General features: G+C 43.3%; 1 protein-coding gene across 6 annotated transcripts in view; it reads left to right on the top strand.

The window, feature by feature from the left end:
• Window positions 1-23,629, top strand: part of EVL (Enah/Vasp-like) — a 173,949-nt gene that overhangs the window by 33,091 nt on the left and 117,229 nt on the right. The gene's annotated exons all lie outside the window — the stretch shown is intronic.

The following is a 23,629-nucleotide window of genomic DNA, read 5'->3' as shown; positions in this document are numbered from 1 at the left end:
TTTCTTGTATTGGCCAAGATTGGTTTATCTTGGGAAGAGCCTAATATCCTCTGAAAAAACTTTTAAAGTGAGAATTAAAGTTGTGGAGTCTCCTTCTCCAGAGACTTTCAAGACCTGTCTTGATGTTCCTGTGTGACCTGAGCTAGATTGTATGGTCCTGCTCTGGCAGGGGGATCGGACTCGATGATCTCTTTGGATCTCTTCCAACCCCTGACATCCTGTGATCCTGAACTAAGCCTCTTCTCAGTTTATAAGCTGCTGGTTTCTATGTCATGCTAGTTTTGTCCATTTTCTTACTGATTTTCTGTACTGACTTCATAAAACTCCAAACTTCACATAGATTTTTATAACTGGAGGCAAGATTGTTCATCAGCTGTGTTTCTGTGATCTCCTGCTGACCGTACTAAGATAACTTTGCACATGAAGCCAAAAGGAGGGTGGTACACTTGGTCACAAGCAGTACACCTCATTTGATATCTTCAATGTGGATTTAGTTCTCTAGCAGCAGAGCACAAAGGCTTTTCTTTTGTTGCCATGCCTTTATCTTTCTGGGCTCTTACTTGGTATTCTTCACAGTGAGCTAGTGTCTGTCTATTTTTGATACACCACCCACCATGGCATCACAGTATTTTTAACTGCATCTTCTATTCCCCCATCCTCTGAGCAAAACTGAGAATGCTACAAGAGGGAAGATGAGTCTCTCAAGGAGCTGGCTATGAACAGAGGAAACAAAACCCACTGATAAATAGAAAGTTAAAATGAACATAAAGCATTTGGACACCGTGGTGCGTGTGGAACCTCTCACTTGCTGATTCCCAAATCAGCAGCAGCAGTCAGCTGGTGCTATCAGGGAGAAGATGATCCCCTGTGTCTTGAAGCAAATGGAAGCATTGACTTCACATTCCCTATATGCATTTAATCATTGAGTTTAACTGCAGAACTGGAACCAAAGGCAGGAATTTTGATGCCTGAGTCTCTTTTACTAGTGCCAAATAAAACACTGAATGTCCAAAATTAGTGAAGAATTCTAGCTTTGATATGATGCTGCAAACATTAATTCCAGGAGCAGTTGCCTATCAAATGCCTGCTCTGACTTTGGCTGCAGCATTCACTGCATCACGGCCAACAGTATTGATACCTCCAGGGTAGGTGGCATGTTTATTAAAGAACAGTATAAAAGACAAGTACTAACATTTTATAAAGGTGGAAATTGTATTAAATCTTGAAGGCAGGCAGCTTTTTCTTTCCTCTTCCCCAAAGAAATAGCATATGTGTGCTTTACACTTACCTGAAAGGAGATTGTAATGAGGTGGGGGGTCAGTCTCTTCTCCCAAGTAACAAGTGAAAGGATGAGAGGAAATGGCATGAAGTTGCACCAGGGGAGCTTTAGTTTGATGTTAGGAAAAGTTTCTTCACAGAAAGAGTTGTCAAGCATTGGAACAGATTGCCCAGGGAGGTGGTGCAGCCACCATCCCTGAAGGTATTTAAAAGCTGTGTACATGTGGTGCTTAGTGACACAGTTTTGTGATGATTTAGGATTATCAAATTAATGGTTGGACTTGGTGATCTTAAAACTCCCTTCCAACCAAAACAATTAGATGAAGCTGTGATTATGATTTATGGAAGGCACAAAAGACTGATGCAGCAAAGGGATGCAGGCCTATCTGCTGTGGCTTTTGCTGCTGAAAATTCACAAGAAGGAAGCCTTTTAAATAATTCAGAATTTCAGAAGTGCAACCTCTGCCTGAATAGTCAAGCAGCTTCAAGAAGCTGTAGGTTGAGACAACTGAGGGGATTTGCTTGTGTCACGAACTGCTCTTCAGAAACAACAGAAAAATCTGTTGTTCTTTTCTACAAGAAATATGATCACGTTGATGAGCAAGAAGCATCAGGAGAGTTGCCAAGACAATTCACTTGATACAGAAGTTTAGCTTCTGCAGAGAGGATTAATGGGATTGCACCGCTGTGGAGAAATGGAACAAATTGTTCCAAGTTGGTGGCTCACCTCCCAGGTTAGATGGAACAACCAGTGAAGAACACACCCAATAGTGCATTTAGACTTTTCTGACATGAGGGAAAATGGATCAGGGAGTAATTATGCCTGAAGTCATAAGGTCTTCATACAGAAGGGAGCAAATAAGTTTAAAGTGGAGAAAACCATAGTTGGTTGCAGTATCTCAGCCCCTTCTGACTCATGTTGCTGAGCTCACCTATTGCATTGCTGTGTTCAAAATACCCTCTAGGTGCTAAATAAATAGCCATAAATCTGTGTGCCTAGAAGCCAGCTCGGTGTCAGCAGACAAGCAATGCTGCAGGCCTGCAGAATCTCTGCTTGCTCAACACTTGCTCCTCCTTGGACTACACTCACCAACGAACCAGCTTCCTTTGCTCCTCTCTTTTGTCCTTATGTGGATAGAGGGAAACTGAATGCAAAACTCCATAAAAATACATTGTTGAGAGGAAAGCTTTTGATGACACACAGCAGTTGGCAAGCCTGGCAGCTGTAAATATGAGCATTCCATATGACACATCTTATCAGTGGCAGGGCCAGTTATGGTTCCTGTAAGGTCTGTAATAGCTTTTACAGATTCCTCACTTAAGAGTTCACCTTGCAGTTACTGACTGAGAGGCTAAGCTTTATAGATTTGTTCTGAAACAGACTTGCACCAAATAGAACAAAAAGGAACTACTTTGGCTTGTCTGGCTTTGGGGTTTTTGTGTGTGTGTTTTTGTTTGTTTTTCTGAAAGTAGTTGCCTGAAATGTGCCCTTTGCTATTTGAAATTGAGTTTAGAGACTTGATTTTTGGACAGTTGGTATTTACCCACATGAGGCATACTCCCTGAGGAAATGTTGCTTCCTTAAACAGCAGATTGAATCAAATGTTTTTGCTGACATATTTTTCCCTGCAACAACTGACACTGCAGTTGCCACATATTTCAGTGGTTTAGCACAGAGACATGTGAAGAGGAGGAATACTTCTAAGGCAGTAATAGGAGAATACCACTGCTGGGAATGGAGATAAGCACGTGCTATTCTCATAGTGGCTGTGTTGTAATGTTTCTACTGAAGAGGTAAATAGCTACAGATTTTTTGTTTGAGATAGTGGATTTAGGTTTAGCCAGATTTTAAAGAGAAAATGTTGCTTGGGAATATAATCTCATCCCAGATATAAATGTGAAAGGGGATTTATCCTGGGATATATATTGAACCCGAAACAGTTTGGTTTGTATGTTAGGAGGCAAATTCCAGTCACGTTAAAATTGATGTAAATTGTATGGGGGATGTGTGTTTAGTGCCTGAAATGTGGGACTGTTTGTGGAAGTGTGCAGGGCTCTCATTTTTACCTTGACTGAGCTGTGCACTCCACAGAGCAACCATCCCACTGGTGGCAAAGACTTTGTAAGGGTACTTCATATCTGCTGCAGTGTCAGTTGTTTGTGAACCCAAGACATTTCTTCTCTATTTCCTTTGCCTTCCAGACATGGTAACCTGGCTTCTATTCATTCTTCTGTTGCCTCTGTCATCTCCTACACATGTTTATCCTCCTGGTCTCAGCTCCTCCCCCTTCTATCACTTTATTAAACTGTGATAGTAGTAATATTTACAAACAAGAAGTGGCTGCTGTTGTTTAATGAGGAGCCAGACACGCTTTTCAGAACTAATGCTAGTTATCAGGACACATGGTAATTGATGTCAGTCGTTAAAATGAAAACAAACACATGAGTACAGATGGCTTCTTTAAAAAGTAGAATTTATAATAACTTCAGAATCCACCTATGGGCACCCATTAGATCAAATCCTTCACAGTCCTGCCTTCTTCTTTTAAACATTAATGTAAAATCTATAAAGACTTAAAGCACTTTAGTTGAACTTTCATTGAAAACAGCTGCTGCCCACTGCTTCTCGCCTGCTGTGCCAGCTTCTCGGGGTGGATGCTTGATTTTGTCTTCCAGAAGTACTCATTATTCCTATCCCTGTCCTTAACTTCAGCAACACAACAGCATGAAGGTCTGACTTCTCTCGTGCCTATCTTTTTTTGTGCAGCAGGACCAAACAAACCATATTGCTGGCCTTGATATTTCTACTACTCGTAAGGTAGATATAGGACATGGAGGCTTCTTCCTATGATACATTTTAGTCTTTAAAGGTCATCCTTGGCTTTGAAGAGGAAAAGGATTTTTTTCCTGCTTACTCTAGCATGACTTGGGCTAGATGGCTGACCTTGATCTCCTGGGAGCTGGTTTGATTCCTGCAGAAATTGAGAGCACAAAGCTGGATGGTGTGACCTGTGCCCCTCCGTTTTTGCACAAGAGAAAGGGCATGACCTCAAAACTTCATCGGCCAGGAGAGGTTTGACTACACATAGCATCAGCTCAAACCCATCTGCATAAGCTTTGTGTTCATCAGCTGAAAGTGGGGACAACATGGTGTTTTTGGAGGAAAAAACACTGCCAAGAAAGGTGATGCTTCATTATTAGAAGCACTTTTCATCTGGGAACTTCTGTCTGCATTTAAGGAATGAGCCTTTCACTCTCACACTGAGATTTTTGTATGAGAACAGGGAGAAAATAGGGACAGATATTCTCTGCCATTCTTACACAAGAGCATGCACCCAGTGCTGTATCTCAAGCTCTCCTTTAGCTGTAAGATTTTTGCAAGTCTAGTGCCTTGCATCCTTGCAGACCTTCTTAGTAAGTTGTGACCATTCACTTATCTCAGCTTGATATCATACAGCGATGTGTGTTTTGGATCAGCTGCCTGTAAAATGAGGTTGAAAACCTTCCCATTTAAGTGGCTTCTGCAAAGTTTCATGAGGGCTCGTTAAAACACATACACATGGGAGAAACAAAAACAAAAGGAGATGAATGGACAGCTAAAAAATCAGTGTTCAAAACAAATGTTGAAATTTCTCCATATGTTGCTGTGTTGGTTCATAAGATTGCACAGAATAAAGGTAAAATGTGTATAGTTTCTTCCATTTGAGGTGGTATCTGTAGTTGTGGATTATTAGCTGCCCAGCCACTGGAGAGCTGCTTCATGCCACCCAGGGTGAACATGGGTTTAGTTTCATGCTTTGTATTGCATAGCACAGCAGGGTGTATCTCCTTTAGAAATTATTGCTGCCTCCTGCTAGAGACTAACATTGTTCAGGTAAGGTTATGAGAAGAAAAATGTGTCCATTGGGGGTTTGCAGTATTGCCTTTCAAAAGCAGTTAGAGAAAGCTAGCACTTGATTTTATTTCATTGCAGCTACTGCAGAACAGGGGAAGGAGAGGGAAATTCTGTAAAATAGCCCAATTCTTTCCACCTAGCTGCAACAAAAACAGAGCTGAGTTCTGAAGAAGAAAATGAATGACCTGGGTAACAGGAATGCAGAGGAAAATATTACCAGGCAAAAGATTTGTCTAGCAGATCAAGATGGTGTTGCAAAGTGCAGTGAAATTTGAGGGATAATGGTCCAGCAAAGATGATTGCTAGCCTGGGCTCGAGAATGATGGCTTTGTTTCATGGTGGAGTCACTGTCCCTGGAGGTGTTGAAGAAAAGCTTGGATGAGGCACTTAGTGCCATGGTCTAGTTGATTGGCTAGGGCTGGGTGATAAGTTGGACTGGATAATCTTGGAGGTGTCTTCCAACCTGGTTGATTCTATGATTCTGTGATCTTCTGTGTGATTTTTACATCATCTTTAAGATGTGTCGCTAAATGTTTGCAATTAAAGTGGTGGTCAAAGCCTTTTTAGAAGCACATACAAGAGGGACAAAGCAAAAAAAAAATTACTTGTAACCCAGAAAGATGCTGTTAAAGGAGCTGAAGTGGAATGCATTTTGCTTCAGACCTTGTCACCAGAGAAAGAGGTTTTTGCCTGAGCCTGGGCCTTAGGTCACACATAATACTGCTTGAGTGTACGTAAATGCCTGTCTCAGTTAAGCCAGATAGATAATAGTATCATCACTATGTGTCCTTTGAAGAGAGAAAACATAGTCCAAGTTTCACCATGCTTTAAAGTAAGGCAGTCCACTGAGTCAAATATAGGCCAGTTATGTGGTGGAATTGGACTCATCCCATTATGGCATTGGGATGTTTCTTTTGCAAGAGAAACAACAAATTATTTAGCAATCCTAAGTACTTAGTAATATAAACACTGGAGGAAAACCCACAACTACCTTTGGAAAAGGATCACCCTCAAAGTCTGAGGATGACACTTCAAAGATTGTATTTGCTTGGTAGACAAGATTATTGGTGCTAATAATATGTAACATATTCATGTCAGTAGCTCCCCTCTAGTAATGTTTAGCTACTCCACGTAACTAATGATATTTTCAAAGATCATTCAGCACAGGTTCATTAAACAAAGATAGGCTTTTATGGAAAACATTTATAAAGTTTATTGGGAAAGGTAGGAGAAGAAAAATTCTTATTACAGAAGAAGGTGAAAGCAAAGTACCCACAGGGTGCAGTGTATGTGAGCTATCCAGGTAATTTTACATGATAAAGGTGTCTGGTTTGTTGTGGAAAATCTTGACGAGGCTGAGAAAGATGCAACAATATCCTAGTTTTGAAGGTTGAAGTAAGAGAAAAATCAATCCTGAAATACAGTGTGATTTCCTAGCACTGAGACATGGGAAGCAAGGGGGTTATTTGGAGAGGGACGCCATGCACTTGACATTGTCTCGGCTCCCACTGCAGTTGTGCTCCTTCGGTATAGTTTTCTCCCCCAGAAAGGATCGCCCAGGAAGCGTCTGTGAGTGCACAAGTGCTGTGGGTGTGAGCTCAGCTCAGCTCAGCTTCCCACGTCCCATCTGAGCGCTGGCCGCACTTGTGTGACTCTGGATCTGCATCAGGGTAACCTCGGTTGCCAAATACCGTGGATTTCAGCTGCCTGCTGTTGCATGTGTGGGCGAGAGCAGAGCAAGGGGTCAGCATTTGGTTTTCTCTGTAGATGCATGGTTTGGCTTCTGAGGTCTGGAATGTGTTTTGCCTTGCCTTTTTGATTTCTCCTGTCTGAAGTATCTAAGGTTGGGCTGGCTGGTCAGGCAATGCTGAGAAAGGCAGCTCCAGTTCAGGGGTGCAGGCAGGAGCTGGGCAGCTGCTGCCTTTCTGCCACACACAGAGATTTCCATGTTTGGGATCGTGCCAAGGCTGGAGACCCTACTGTAGTTCTACTTCTTGGGGGTTTTGCCACATCAGTTTCTCCAGTATGTCTTTGGATCCACGTAGAGCGCTCAGCTGGTCATGTTTCACCAAATTTGGACACTGGAATGGGCTGCCCGGGGAGGTGGTGGAGTCGCTGTCCCTGGGGCACTTCAAGGCAAGGTTGGACGTGGCACTTGGTGCCATGGTCTAGCCTTGAGCTCTGTGGTAAAGAGTTGGACTTGATGATCTGTGAGGTCTCTTCCAACCCTGATGATACTGTGATACTGTGAAATTAAAGTTTCTGGTGCTTTACCAGGACCTCTTCAGGGTTTAAAATCGTTATCTGCAAATTGCATGTATGTAAAGTAGAGGTAAACAACTGCAAATGAAAACAACTAACCAATGAACTATGAACTCGGTGAGATCTTTCAGTTGTTTCTCAGTATTTCATAATGATGATGCAGAGCCTTTTACTGGGTGTCATGGAGAAAAACTTGAATTTTAGGAATGCAACTTGAGACATACAACCTGTTTTACACTTTACTGAGTCCGTGTGGTAGAGGAACTATTGAGAAAGCAGCAAGAGAAGCAAAACCCTGCCATTGCTTTCCTATTGTGGAAAAATTCACACGGTACTGCAACTTTGTGCTTTTTAAGATGGTGGTGATGAGCAGAAAGTGTATTTCCAGGGCTTTCTGTGTTGAACAGATTACTTAAAACCAGATTCCTTCAGATGACTGAGCTCAGGCATGGAAGCATTAAGTTAAAAAGTCAGAAACTACACACTGAAGCCATTATTACATTTTAAAGGAGGCAATGAAGCAAGGATTAGCTGTAGCTGGGTGTGGAAAATAGCTGTGAAACAGGTGTTGCTTGTCACTCTGAGTTTCACTTCGATGCTCAAACAAGATGAGGCAAGTGCAAGGCTAGCTGAGGAGGCACAGGTGGATCTACTGGGATCACAGCCTCTCACGCTGGTGCTTGCTTGCTGCAGCTCCCAGAGATGTGTCACTGAAAGCCATTCATCCACGAACATGGGATTGAGGAATCAACTGGTTTTTCATAGGCAGTGTTTAGCTTGCAGATTCTAGTCTTTAGCCCAAAATCTCCATGAACTTGAGAGGGCATAAAATCTGAGTTCCCATTGTGCCAGAAAACTGAGGATTTGTCTCTAATGCTGAGGTTTAGTGCAGATGCTACCAGAAATGGTACATGTGTGCCTGCTGACATGAGGCACTGTGCTTCAGAAAGCAAGCACCGTAGAGAGGTAGCTGCCAGAAGCTCTGCCCTCTTTTCTGAGGACAGCCCTGCACAAGGGTGGGAAGCTTTCAATGGGCAAGGGGCGCTCTGTTTAAACAAAGGGTGGCAGCAGAGCAGTGATTTGATCCCAGCTTTGTGAGCAGGGAGTAATTCAGTTTTCACAGCTGGTATGTGAGTGGGCTGAAAGTGGTCTCTGTTGGTGTCAGCAGGTGGCTTTTAATACGGTGTGTATCCTTCATGCCATGAGTGTGGCTGCAGTACTCTGCCTCGGCGCTCACACTTCTCAAACCATTTTCCTTGCTGTCTTTTTCCCCCTCAGTGTGGCACTGCCCAGCCATCAGCCTGGCTTGACAGGGTGTCCCACAGTTTCTGCAAGCCACGGAATGATTCCTCTCTGTTCTGCACAGGGTGCTGGGGAACGTGCAGAATCAGTCCCATAGCTTTTCCCAGTGAGAGGCACCAAGTGCTAATAATTAAAAGGAGGAGAGATGTTTTAGTCAACAGCTGTTAAAGAAAAGAGAGGCTGCTTACCTGTGTGTTAAAGCCAGGGAAGTGGAGGTACAGGGTGTCCTAGGTCCTGAGAGTGCCACTGATGAGTAAGATCCTGGCTATTGTGATAAGTCTGTCTGGTCCAAGGATGCCTTCCCTCTAAGACTTGGCTGTGTGTGTCTATCTATAAATATGCATACCTACATGTCTAGGTATTTGTGTGTGTATTTCTACATTGTGCTGGAAATGGAAGGTGTTTTCAGATTAAAGTAAAAGCATTTCTATTATGTGACCACTTTCCTTGAGCTTTCCTTGGAGTTGTGAGGACAGAGGATGGACACAGTGACACTTTGTTTTGATTTGTAGCCCTGGTTATTTTGTTCAGTGACTCAAGTGTGCCTTGTAGACAGGAATTCTTCATATTTGTCCATGAATTACATGGACAAAATTAATTCATAGGCATGAATTCATTACTGAAATGAAAATCTATTTGTCTGCTACATTTAATGTCAAAATGGGTTGGCTGTTACATATACATGTCAAGATCTGTTCATTTATAGTCTTATTTAGGCAGAAGCAAAGAATTGTTTTCTCAGTAGTACATGATTTTACCAAGCAAGAGAAAAAGGGAGCATGGTGGTATACTTGCAAAGTGTCAGATCAGAAGGTGTATAAATCCCAGAGAAGTAGGTGTGTGAATTCCACTGAGAATGACTATTCAAAACAAAAGCATGTGGAAATGAATTCGGTCTGGTTTGAAGGTAAATATCAGATAAATGCAGTATTTGTAATGTTAATTATGACAGTATGAATATAATAGTTAACAGTATCTGTGGTTTGATGAGGGACACTGGAACCCCAGAACACTTTGGAAATGCTCCTCAATTAAGACTCAGCGTTCTTGCCGAATTGTTATCATTATCCCTGCTCTGCAGTTAGTAGGAAAAATGAGGTTAAATGACATTCCAAGGGTCACATTCCAGAGTAGGTGTAGTATTAGAAATGGGGATCATAACTTAGACTCTGTCAACCCATATTCTTAATTGAAATGTTTGAAAAGGAAAGAAAGAACTTGCCTTGTTGGGAATTCAGATTTGAGCTCACTCTTCAGAAGATGATTGTTGTCTCCCTTTGGCTTTTTTTCTGCAGTGGAAATTGGCCCAGCTTTCAGTCATGAGTGGGGTTAAGCAGTGCTGTGGATGCAGTTGTGCAGATGTCTGAGATGGGATTCATTTCCTGTAACTCTGAACATTTGCATCAGCCTTGGTCTTTGTAGGCTCCTTGTGTAATCAATGGAGAGGAAAAGGTTGCTGCTAATGTAATTTACCTGACCTGTTTTAGATGCCTGCTTTAGGAGTAGATGAAGCCTACTCTAGAAGCACTTCTATTTTCTCCCAGTTTTAAGGGGGTCTGAATGAAGAACTGAAACTAAGAGACTGGGCTAGGTGAGGTGGAACAGATCTCAGGACAGTGTAAGCTGCTCTAATATGTCATCTTGTCATCTGGCCCAAACTGTGCCTTACAGCAGTCTGCCTTTTTAAAGTGGGGTTTTGAATGTGGCACATTAATTTCCTGATCATTTTGAACGTGGCACATTAATTTCCTAATCATTTTTACTCCAGCTTCTGGCCTCTGTGTTTTAAACATCCATTGCATTTAACCACAGATTCATGATACAAACATGGAAATGACCTGGGTACTGGGTCATACTGTCCCTACTGCAGTATCACAAAGCTTTCCAAGGGAAAGATGTACCTGTGCCTGCTTAGTGAAACTATATAAATGAGGAATATTCTGAGAATAGTTTCCTTCACAATCTACCTGCTTTCTTGGATGCTGGAGAAGTCATGGAGAGATCTGCAGGGGATTTAAGGTGGCTTCCAGTGTAGTAAACAACTGAAGCATGACAGTGGATTTGTTAAATATGATAAAGATATGCTGAGTTTCTCCTAGTCTGTGACTTACATTGACAACCTTCAACTTTTGTCATCTCAGTTGGATGTTGCTGTCTTTGTGCTTTGGATCAATTAGTTAATGAAGCTGGGATAGCTGACACTTGCCTGAAACCACTTGCTTTCCTGAAGTGTTTTGTTTTCAGTGTCATCCTAGGCCACCCTTGTTTCACTGGTGCAGGAGTTCCCAAACACTAAAAAGGAAATTCACTTTTAAGAAAAGAACCTTTGTGTTCCTATTGACATCATCCTGTCAAAGGTCTCAAATAGTTGCATTTCCTGTAGAGCAGCTGGGAATCTGCTCCATGCAGTACTACTTCATTCCTGCACTGAGTCTGGCTTACAATCCACTAAGTAGTGAAATGTCATAGAATCATAGAATCAACCAGGTTGGAGGAGACCTCCAAGATCATCCAGTCCAACCTAGCACCCAGCCCTGTCCACTCAACTAGACCATGGCACCAAGTGCCTCATCGAGTTTTTTATTCAACACCTCCAGGGACGGTGCCTCCACCACCTCCCTGGGCAGCCCATTCCAAAGGCAAATCACTCTCTCTGGGAAGAACTTCCTCCTAACATCCAGCCTAGACCTCCCTCGAAACAACTTGAGGCTGTGTCCCCTTGTTCTGTTGCTGGTTGCCTGGGAGAAGAGACCAACCCCCACCTGGCTACAGCCTCCCTTCAGGTAGTTGTAGACAGCAATGAGGTCACCCCTGAACCTCCTCTTCTCTAGGCTAAACAACCCCAGCTCCTTCAGCCTCTCCTCATAGGGTTTATGTTCCAGGCCCTTCACCAGCTTTGTTGCTCTTCTCTGGACATGTTCCAGCAACTCAACATCTCTCTTGAATTGAGGAGCCCAGAACTGCACACAGGACTCAAGGTGTGGCCTGACCAGTGCCGAGTACAGGGGAAGAATAACCTCCCTCGTCCTACTGGCCACACTGTTCCTGATGCAGGCCAGGATGCCATTGTCAGGGAATAAGTATGTCAGGCAATAAGGAAAGCAAGCACCTTAAGGTATGGACCTTGAGTGTGATTCATGCTTTCTGAAGACTTGGGCAGAGGGGCTCATTACATCTGGTTTATGTTTTGAGTCCCTTCTCGGAAGGATAACTGGTAACTTCTTATTTTAAAAGATGAACTCCAGGGGAAGAAATCCCATGTGCCTTCTTACACCAGACTAAGCTGTTGAATCTGACTACTCTGATTGTATATGGATATCCTAAGATGGTAGTTTCACCAGTTGAGCCTATGTTGAACTGAAGGCTGCAATTGCCAACGTGTCCCAGGAGTTGAACTCTTCTTTCTCTGTTCCTTCCTGTTGCAAAGTGACTGAACTTGGCTGTATCCTGGAGCATGCTTCTAACAATCATATCAAATATTAAGCACACAAGTATATAAATAATTTCAGTGTTACTGTCCTAGCATCTTTATTGCAGTTACAAGGGACTAGTTACTGTCCCTTTAGTAAGAGTCAGTTGCTTTTGTTTTTTTTTTCTGTTTAAGTTGGAAATTAATTGATAGTTTTCTTCTGGCCACCTATGGCATGGGAGAGAATGAATTTCACAGTGAACTTTGGCTATAGTGAACACATAATCTGTTTGACTTAGTTGTAAAGAAGGCAGTTGTTTAAAAGCAGCTGGCTGAGTACACAGATGTTCTGGTTGAGGGCAATCCAGTATTAAGATGGCATCATGTGGCAGCAAATTCTCATTTAAAAATGAGTGGCTGAACAGAATAAATATTTAGTTAAGCACCCTACCCTTAATTATAACAGCAGGTACTATTCTTCTGGAAACATGTTCAAAGGGTGCTGAACAACTGAGCCTTCTTTCTAGCAGAAAATGCTGCATTGCACTTCCTTAAGAAAGAAAAGATGCATTCCTTGGCTTGCTGGATTAAGTTCCCTGCTACAATATTGCTGCCTAAGTCTGCAGGTCAAATGACAGTGGCTATGCAGAGAGGTTTTATTCATTTACAGACGTAAGAAAGGCTGTGAAGTCATACAAGAAAAGAAATCCAGAGGTAACATGCTTGAGTCAGGGTCCCTCTCCTTTCCTTGGGCCAGTAGAACTGAATTCTTTGAGTGAGCTGGAGACCAGCTGCCTCAGTGAGCTTCCTTGTGAAAACTGAGCTTTTCATTATAATATTTTACTCATTTCATGAATGTCTGTCCACTGAAGCGTGAATATGTTGGACTTTCTCTCCCTGCTGCAGAAGAGGAGGTCAACCTATGCAGTTTCTTTACACTTAATTTCTTTGGACTTGCACAGCTGCTCTCTCGGGACTGCAGAGTTCCCAGCATTAGGGCCTCGGAGTTCTGGAAGCTTGTAAATATCAAGTCTAATCTCAGCTTTCATTTTTAAACATAAAAGTGTCCTTGACTTTCTGCTTACAGAGAAAATGGAGCTATTTCCAGTAAGTAAAATGTTGGTGCTGTTAGGCTTCTGGGCACAAGATGGAAGAGAGAATGAGATGTAACTATTTCATATACCTATAACAATAGAAAGAGGCATGATGCTTCCAATTATACCAATTAAACCAGTTAGTGTTTAACTTTCCTTCTTTCCATAATGCCCCTGCTTTGTACAAGCCTGTTCTCTTCTGCATCAGGAGCTCTTTATAGCCTGCTCTGTGAATTTAAAGACCAAGGCAGTTTTGTGTTGCCACCTTCTCGAGGTGACGCAGAAGGCACTCAAAAGCCTGTGGGAAACAGGGAAGCACCTGAGAGCTTCAGGGGAGCCTAGGAGCACCAGGGTACTTGAACCTGTGGGAGTATATTATAAAGAACAGTTGTGATTATTTCCCCATTCCCTCTTCTGGCTGCCCACTTTGAAGCCATTACTGGAATAAAGATGCAGAAGTCTAGCCAGAAATAGAAGGCAGGTAGGTAAGTGGTGTAAAAAGTTTAGTCTAGGACTTCTAAATCCTTTTGGAAGTAGCCTCTCCCACCTGAGCATCCAAGGCTTTCTCCCTTGGTGCAGGTAATTGTTTTTAATCCCTTCCTGAGCCCCACTACCTGTCAGTTCATCACTTTTAGCCCCAGGGCTGTTGTTGTGCCTACCTTCTCTGCCTGTCAGCTATCTATTATTGACTTCAAATGTGCAAGGAAGACCTTCTGCAGGTGCCAGTGGGGCTGTAGTTGCCTATGTTAGTAGGCTGTTGTCTGATACTGCTCAGCAGCATGGGGTTATGCATAGACTATCACAGTATTATCAGGGTTGGAAGAGACCTCACAGATCATCAAGTCCAACCCTTTACCACAGAGCTCAAGGCTAGACCATGGCACCAAGTTCCACGTCCGATCTTGCCTTGAACAGCTCCAGGGACGGCGACTCCACCACCTCCCCGGGCAGCCCATTCCAGTGTCCAATGACTCTCTCAGTGAAGAACTTTCTCCTCACCTCCAGCCTAAATCTCCCCTGGCGCAGCCTGAGGCTGTGTCCTCTTGTTCTGGTGCTGGCCACCTGAGAGAAGAGAGCAACCTCCTCCTGGCCACAACCACCCCTCAGGTAGTTGTAGACAGCAATAAGGTCACCCCTGAGCCTCCTCTTCTCCAGGCTAACCAATCCCAGCTCCCTCAGCCTCTCCTCGTAGGGCTGTGCTCAAGGCCTCTCACCAGCCTTGTCGCCCTTCTCTGGACTCTATGAAACTTAGCTGGATAGGTAGCAGCCAAATAAAGGGAACTTTGCATTCCCCTGTTCCCATCTTTATTAGTGAGTTTTATAGACAGAATTTGAAGTCATACCCCTTTGTTTGCAGGAGAGGCATGAACTGCTGGTCTTGTGTCTGAAACAAATTGATTTTTTCAGCAATCTGCATAATTCAATGTTTTTTTTCATCAACCAGTCAGATTTTCTAGAATTTTTTATCATACAGATGAGATAATCTCCGATTATTGTAATCCAGTTGCCTGCTTGCATGGTCTTGGAAGTAAAAGGAGTTTTGTTCTAGGAGTCTTGGTCCGGCCTTTGGAGAGCATGAGGCATGTGTGGCATGTAAAAGCTCTCTGACTTTGAAGAACTAAGGTAGAAATTACTGATCTCAGCAACTTTAACAGAATATGATCAGATTTATTCTGATTCCTAGCCCTGTTATGGAGACTTAGAGTCAGGGTGGTCTCAGAAAAGAGACAGTGGGATGTGTGAGTGAACTGGGAGCAGGGCCTGGGGACAGCTGGGACTTCTTCCTAGGTTTGTGCTGGTACTGAGGTGATTTGGGCCAAAACTTACTCACTGTCTGCAAAATGGGGATAGTGAGACTCTTGGGGTGTAAACTGCTGTGGTGGAGACACTCTTCTTTAGCAGACAGCTTCTACTTAGATGTTTTCCTTTTGGATAGCTCCTCCTGGACAAAGGTGCTTGTGTATTTCCATGTCATATTGCTTTGTAATATGACTTCACAGCAAAGCTCTAACACATTCATTTAGGTTTAACTACCTTTCCAGGAAATATTTTAAAGTACTTTCTCCAGAGAAGAGGTTTCATCTTGACAATGGATGAGCTACCTCAGGGCAAATGCAGTATCTTCTTATTGCTCATAACACAGTTACTTTAAATCTTCTCCTTTATTGAGAAAATCATTATCCTTGTTGAGGATTCCTCCATTAGTCTATCAGGGAGACTGTTAGAGAAGCAAATGAGTCATTTGAAACCTTGAGTCTCTTAGTGCATGTTTGCAAACCTAATTTTAGTCAGTCTACTCTATTCTGCTCTGCCAACATTAGATAACATTGTTACAGCTGTGCAAGTGTTTAAATCAAAAAAAATTCTCCAGATAAATATAATTAGGAAAAACAGTTCCCTTTAGCTGTTTTCAGCTGCATCTTCCTACTTAAAACTGGTAGTTACTACTATGTTCTTCCTGGAAATGTCCTTGGGGAGCACAGCAGCAAAAAGGTTTCTTGGCTTGCTAACTAATTGTCCTGTTCACTGTTAATTTTTGACAACACTGCCTCCGTTAGCTTTGAATTTGAGCACTTCCTTACATGAATGAATTTAACCTCTTTGTCCTTATTTTGACAATTCTGCTGGTCTTGCTTTCCAACTCATTGGTTGGCCTCTGAATTCAGTGCTAGGTAGGAACAGTTGGATTCAAGTCAGGACATGAACCCCGGTTTAGCAGAGAGCTCGAGTGCACGCTTCAAAGCATGTGCTTCAAAGCTTTGTTAGCTGTCTTAGTGCTTAAACGTGTCTTCAGAGCTTAGCAAGCTGAATTTACCTAATGTACAAAGTTGCTCTTCTGTTGGCCAGTTTGTTAACTCAAGATCGTGCTCCATGAATCTGATCTGACGATTATACGACCCTAAGGATGGGTTGGTGAAGCTCACTGTACCAAGGAGGTTAGGTGGTGAGGCTGTGTAAACACACTTGGCTTAGCCAGGTACTTGGTGGTATTTTGTGTTTCCTTTCAGAGATTTGCCTTTGCCACCGTCAACACTGTGAGTAAAGAAACACCCTTGAGATTTTGTTGCTGTGGTTGATGAAATAAAAGGGGAAATGGGAGACAGAGTTCTCTCTGTGGTCACAAACTAAAGTGAGTGTGCTCTGGAACAGGAGCATAACCTGATGTGAAACATCCAACTGAACACAAAAGGGAGGATGAAACTGATAGCCTTTGCAAATTTACTACTAAATGCTACATCTGGTGTTATTACAAGAGGCTTTTTACAGTATTAGTTACTTCTCATGAGATTTGTGAGAGGTACTAAATGACAACCATTTATTTAAACATCTATTCATATTCTTGCTGTAATGTCTTTTAGAGTCCTGTGTGGATTATAGTTGATGTTGTGAGGACATTCTCACACAGCCTCTGTTCTTTTGTACTGGAATTCTTCTGACTTGCCAGCTGTGGCAACTTGCTTCAGAATCTCCTTGGCTTTTTTAATACAAAGGACCATTTTTGGGGTCTCTAGACTGTCTAACCAGCTATGTTGGTGTAATGAACTGAAGTCACAAAAATCTTCTTTGCAAGATGAGACTTCTGGCTTCTTCCCTTTCCTCCTGAACACATCACCTGCAGCAGTTATCTCAGAGCAAGGCGTACTGCCTAAGTGTGGAAGAGGTAGTTAGCTCCCAACAGCAGTGAGTGAATGCAGTGGTTAGAGAGGAAGCAAGGCTGACTGGTGTCCCTAGTGCACAGCCTGCATGGGGAACATCTGACTCATGTTTTGGACGCCTATTTCACACTTCCCTGCAGCTGTGCCGCATCTCGCATGCCTGTAGGGCTGCGTTGCAGGGCTTCTCACAGCTTGAGATCCCACAGTTTCAGCTGCTCTATGACCAGCTATCTGGGATGGCTGGAATGCAAGGCCATGAAGCAGGAGAAATGCCGAGATGTGGTCCAGAATGAGATTGCTGCACTGGAAAATCTCCTAAAAATATATCACTTAGCAAGATCTTAATGTCAAACAGCATCATCTGATCTCACAGTCAGATATGTGAAGTCTCCTCCTCTGAGATAGCAGTTTGCTGAGGAAAGGAGGTTGAAAGCTCTCCCTCTTGGCCTTGATCCTTCAGACTTACCTTTTCTTGTGGATTTTCTCTCCTTCCTCTGCCAGTGCCCTGCTGTGTGCCAAGGGAGGGAAGTGTCCTTGCTTTTGTGGTACCTGTTTTCTGGGTAAACAGAGGTTCACTGCTATTGACATTGGTCCACAAGCCCTCCAGTCTGTGAGAAGTTTTCAATTGTATAAACAAAGCATATTTTTAGTTGTAAGCAATGTTTGGCCACGGTAGCAGAGAGCTCTAGCAGGTGTCATTAAGGCCTCTAGAAATGAGGCAAGAGCTCCCAAGTGGAACATGTATTGGGCTGGCTGCTTAGCTAATGGAAGCTGGCCAGCCTCCACTGGATTTGACTCAGGACAATCAGATTAACATAGAACCAAAAAAAATACCCTTTGTTTTCTTTCTAACAAGCAGTGTCCCCTTCTCTTCTGTCTCAGCAGTCTGCCCTGTCCTCTCTTGCTGCATCTTTCTCCACCTCTGTTTTCTCAATACTCTCCCTTCTCCCTCCTGCTTCAGTGAGCAGACCTGCAAATATGCCAGTCACTTGGCTGGAGTAACTCAAGAGCAATTTTGCCACCTTGTCACTTAGCTATTCCAGGAAGTAAATCACAGAATCATAGAACTGTTTAGGTTAGAAGGGACCTCAAAGATCATCTATTTCCAACCTTTCACTATAGGCAGGGACACCTCCCAGTAGAACAGGTCACACAAAGCCTCATCCAACCTAGCCTTGAACACCTCCAGGGTGCTACCTTTGGTTTTGGAAAGGCCAGTGGAAAACTCATAGGAGGCAGGAGACCTTCTGTGGTACATGCATATAGCAGCTCTGTGCTGCCATTGCATGAAAGTGTTGAGATAGCATGGCAGGAGTGATCCCACCAAGCTGGACTGCATGTGAAGTTAGGAAGAGCTTGAGAAGCACAAGACCCTGGAGCAGCCCTTGTTCTTGGACTGAATGCACAGGTTGGGCATTTGCTTTCTGGTGGTAGAACTCCATCTACAAATCCTAACGAAGGATCTGTTAAGAGATCCTCCAGGTCCTAGTTGTGGCTGAACCATCTTGCACATCTGTCAGATGTTTTGCTGCAAGAAGGGTATCTTGTGACCCAGCTGGGAAGACTTAGATGGGGGCATACTACCAGAATAGTGTTGGCTAAGTTAAGAAATAAACCCTTAAATTATTTAATCTCAGGATTTTTTAAAAATTGGATTTAAAAAATAAGACCAGATAGTTAAAGAAGACAGTTAAATGTGGGGGGGTGGGGAAAGGAGAAGATAATGGAGCTAACTGTGAGTTAAAATTGGTCTTGGATAGTGTGTTTGAAATTATTTGTGTGTATCCTGGTGTCTCTGTTCGTGGGACTTACTCAGCAGGCTTGGTTAGGATGAGAACTTCAAGTAATAGCACTATCTTCTATTTAAAAGAGCTTTGAAATATGAAACAGCAGGAGAAACAGGAATAATTTTAGTAGGAGAAAGCCATTATTAGATTATTTTATGCATTCCATGTATCTGATTACCTGATATTATTCTGAACACTATTTGGACAAGGTGGAGCATGGGAGAGATGCACTTTCTCCTTGAAGTCTTGCTGCAGATGTTGAAATACCTCTATAGCTGCATGGCAATTCATGACCAGCTGAAGCAGCTTCAGAGGCTGGGATAAGGTTCTTTACTTGATCCTTGGTTAGAAGCAGCATTGGGTTGCAAATCATGAATGAAATACGAAATCAGTACTTTTGTAAATGACAAGAAGGATGTGGAGATGCTGGAGCATGTCCAGAGAAGGGCCACAAGGATGCTCAGAGGGCTGGAGCACCTCTGCTATGAGAACAGACTGTAAGAGTTGGGGATGTTCAGTCTGGAAAAGAGGAGGCTCTCAGGTGACCTTCTTGTGGCCTTTCAGTATCTGAGGGGGGGACTACAAAAAAGCTAGGGAAGGACTTTATAGGCTATCAGGGAGTGACAGGACTAGGGGGAATGGAGCAGAGCTGGAGGTGGGGAGGTTCAGACTGGATGTGAGGAGGAAGTTGTTGAGCATGAGAGTGGTGAGAGGCTGGAATGGGTTGCCCAGGGATGTGGTTGAGGCCCCAGGCTGGAGGTGTTTCAGGCCAGGCTGGATGAGGCTGTGGCCAGCCTGATCTAGGGTAGGGTGTCCCTGCCCATGTCAGGGTGGTTGGAACTAGATGATCCTTGTGGTCCCTTCCAACCCTGACTGATTCTATGACCCCAGACTTTGCCTTATGTTCAAGGCCGATGATATTTTGCAGTATTTTTAGTTAATTTTTAGATGATACTTGGGGTTTTTTATATAAGCTTATTTTTGTGTGGTGTGATTAAAACATCAGATTTCCTCACTACATGGTCTGACAAATCAAAACTAGAAAAAAAAATAGGGAATGTAAAATGTAGGCTTTTGCCTAAGTTAATGCAAACATTAATATTCTGAGTAAAGATATGTTTAATCTGTATAACTGCTTGTTGTGTTTAGATGTTGAATCATATGTTCTCCTGAGCCTGTAAGAAAGCTCCACATTTATTCTAACCTTTAAGAGTTTCCTTTGGGAAAGGAAAGGCTCCAATCCTGAAAGCAGACTGGATGGGGGCTTTAGCAACCTGGTCTAGTTGAGAGTGTCCCTGCCAGTGTAAGGGACTTTGGATGATTTTTAAGGTCTTTTCCAACACACTTTTCTATGATTCTGTAATTCTAAGTAGGTTAAAAAAGCACAAAGGCAAAGCAAAGCAGAGATAGTATAGGAAATCCTTCTTTAATTAATCTTACTGATTAAAAACATAATTAATTTCAGTGATAGAGATTAACACGTATAGTTATTGCATTTTCAAGAACAACATACAGGCCCACGTGGAGATGGACATAGGCACAGAAGGAGCCTGGACGTGGGGAGGGAGGTGGTACCTTGGGCTGCAGCCCCAACCTCAGCTCACTGCATCTCTGCAAAAATTTCTTGCTTCCAGAAATTGGCCAAGCCAGAGATCTGCAGAACAGACCCAAGAGAGCTTCTGCAGTGGTGATATGTGCTAGTTTGAAGCAGGCTAGAATGTTTTGGTGAGAAGAACTAGATCATGGGCTGTGAAAGGAAAACAATGGTGATGTCTACTCCCCTCACAGTCTTGCTGAAGAAGAAGAGAAACATTAGATTACACTCTTGCCATTTTGTCTGGCACTCTGCCTTGGGCTTCTGAGTGAGCTGCATCTCACTAACCTCACCTTCCACTCACCTTTGCTTCTAAACCTCTTGGCTGAACCTCTATTCTTCCTTGGGACTGGGGTAAGGTTGAGAGGGGCAGGGGGAAGGTGCAGGGGTGGTTGAGAGCCCCTCCTGGGGACTCAGGTTTCTGGGAGAGGAGTTGTGCTTCTGTATTATCTTTTACCTTGTATATTTCTGTATATACTGTAAATATCAGCTTGTATATTGTGCTAGCTGTAAATAAATAGCTTCATTTATCTTCCCAGAGCCAGCTGAGACTAGTCTGGGTGATTTCTAAAGTGTGGGGAGGCAGGGAACACCCAAACCATCACACTCGCTTTCAAGTCCTGTTATGCGAGAATCCTTTGCTTTTATGGGAAAGGTTTTGAAGTATCTCAGATTGAAAAGCAACACTTATTTTCTGGTTTAATTTAAAAGAAAAGGTTTGTTATATTCAAAAAAATGATGAGTTTGATTTAATTAATCCATAATAGTTAAATTTTCTATTTTCTGTAAGAGAAACAAATCATCATAATGTGCTGATTTCTCCTTAGAGTTGTTTATTGTAATGTGATGGTTTGTTCTGCTTTCAAGTGTCATTAATCCCCAAGAAATAAATCAGAGTTTCTGAATAAGCCTTTATTTGTTAAATTTCACAGGGATTTAATCCTCTTCATTATTAAAAAATGCTTTTCTTTTTATGAAGATGCCTTGTTAGGAAGTGCAGCATGAGCATAGTGAAAATTTAGATTGTAGTTATTGTAGTTGAGGTTTCCTCTCTCACCAGGACACCCACCTCATTCAGCACTGGGCCTGCATTGCCTCTCATGCTAGTTTTGTCTGCAGTGTATTTGAAGAAGCCCTTTCTGTTGTCCTTGACATCTCTAGAAAGGTTTAAATCCAAGGAGGCCTTAGCTTTCCTAGCTGCCTCCTTATGTCCTCCGACAACAGTCTTACACTCCTCCAAAGCAGCCAGCCCCTTCTTCCATGATCTGTAGACTCTATTCTTCCACTTGAGTTTGCTCTGCAGTTCCAGGTTTAACAACCTGGCTTCCTTTCTTGATTTCCTACCCATTGGGATTCTCTGATCTTTATCTTGGAAGGAGTGGTCCTTGAATACTAACCAACTTTACCCTAATCCTGTCCCATGGGATTTCCCTTAGCAGTTGAACAGGTCAAAGCTGGCCCTGCTGAAGTCCAAGGTTGTGATCCTGCTTGTATTCTGTTCCTACCACACAAGATTCTGAACTCCACCATCTCATGGTTGCTGCAGCCAAGGCTGCCCTCAACCTTCACTGCTTCAGCCAGGCCCTCCTTCTCAGCAAGTTTGAGATGCAGCAGCATTGGCTCATGCACCATTTGCTCAGCTGGTCAGGGGCCTGGAACACAAACCCGATGAGGAGAGGCTGAGGGAGGTAGGGGTGTTTAGCCTAGAGAAGAGGAGGCTCAGGGGTGACCTCATTGCTGTCTACAACTACCTGAAGAGAGGTTGTAGCCAGGTGGGGGTTGGTCTCTTCTCCCAGGCAACCAGCAACAGAACAAGGGGACACAGTCCCAAGTTGTGCCGAGGGAGGTCTAGGCTGGATGTTAGGAGGAAGTTCTTCCCAGAGAGAGTGACTGGCATTGGAGTGGGCTGCCCAGGGAGGTGGTGGAGTCACCATCCCTGGAGGTGTTGAATAAAAGACTCGATGAGGCACTTAGTGCCATGGTCTAGTTGACTGGCTAGGGCTGGGTGCTAGGTTGGACTGGATGATTTTGGAGGTCTCTTCCCAACCTGGTTGATTCTATGATTTGCATCAAGAAGTTATCGTCAGTGTGCTGGGAAGCTCCTGGACTGTGGCTGCCTGCCCTTAGGCCTTCCAGCAAATATCTGGGTAGTTAAAATCCCTTATGAGAACCATGCCTGTGATTGTGAGACTGCTGTCAGCTGCCTTTGGAAGGCTTCATCAACTTCTGTGACCTGTACTAGACACCCACAACTGTGTCACCCATGCTAGCCTGCCCCTTAATTAGCACCCACAAACTCTCATATCACTCCTCATCTGCCCCTGGACAGAACTCGGTCTGTTCTAGTTGCTCCCTCATGTTAAGAGCACCTCCACCAGCTCGCCTTGTTAACCTGTCTTTCTTGGTGCTCTCTCGCTGCTCCTGTTCTTGTGGTGATCTCTTGCTGCTCCTCTTCCTGTGGTGCTCTCTTGCTGCTCATCTTCCTGTGGTGCTCTCTTGCTGCTCATCTTCCTGTGGTGCTCTCTTGCTGCTCCTCTTCTGGTGGTGCTCTCTTGCTGCTCCTCTTCTGGTGGTGCTCTCTTGCTGCTCCTCTTCTGGTGGTGCTCTCTTGCTGCTCCTCTTCCTGTTGTGCACTGTCAATGCTCCTGTCCCTGTCGTGCACTCTCTTGCTTTTACATCTAAAATTTCTGCTTGAGCATAGTTTGATGGAAACAGTATCCCTTGGTTTGGGTAAGGGAGAGAGTCTTTGTGTTTACAGTGAGGTGGAATGCAGGTTAGACACTGGATTTAGCATGGATGTGTGATGTGGCTGCAAAATAAATGTTTGAGATGGACAGAAGGATCTCTGAGAAGTAAACAGAGAAAAAGGCATAGGTGGGGATAGCTTGCAAAATCTTCAGGACTGCCTCAGATGCTTTTGTTGCTGGAGAGGGCTTGCCATCAGATTTAAATGATGTTATTCAGTCTTTGAGATTGCTACAAGGGAGACAAAGCTGCACATCTGCTTTATCCTGTCCTGAAATTCATTCTTCCATCTTCAAAAATAAAAGTGGCAACTTTTAAATATATATTGAATGTTTTATTACAGGATCTACTGTGCCTGGAGCAACCTTGATTTAAAAAAAGAACACTCCAGAAAATATGAACTGATGTGCTATGAAGAGGCAAATAATTCCTAAGCAATAATGTGTGTTAAACAACCTTTGTACTTTAGCAAGCTGCAAAACCTGCAGTGAAATCTGATAGTTCAATAATGCATTGGGTTTGATGCTGCCCCTGGCTCTGGGCATGGAGAGCAAGATTCTCCAGCCCTGGCAGTAGGACTGCACTGTGGAGGATGACACTGGAGTAG

Source organism: Pogoniulus pusillus, chromosome 1 (assembly GCF_015220805.1).
Source record: "Pogoniulus pusillus isolate bPogPus1 chromosome 1, bPogPus1.pri, whole genome shotgun sequence".
In the NCBI taxonomy this organism is placed as follows: domain Eukaryota; kingdom Metazoa; phylum Chordata; class Aves; order Piciformes; family Lybiidae; genus Pogoniulus; species Pogoniulus pusillus.
Note: the sequence above shows the minus strand (reverse complement) of the source record. Positions and strands in the feature narration are given on the sequence as shown.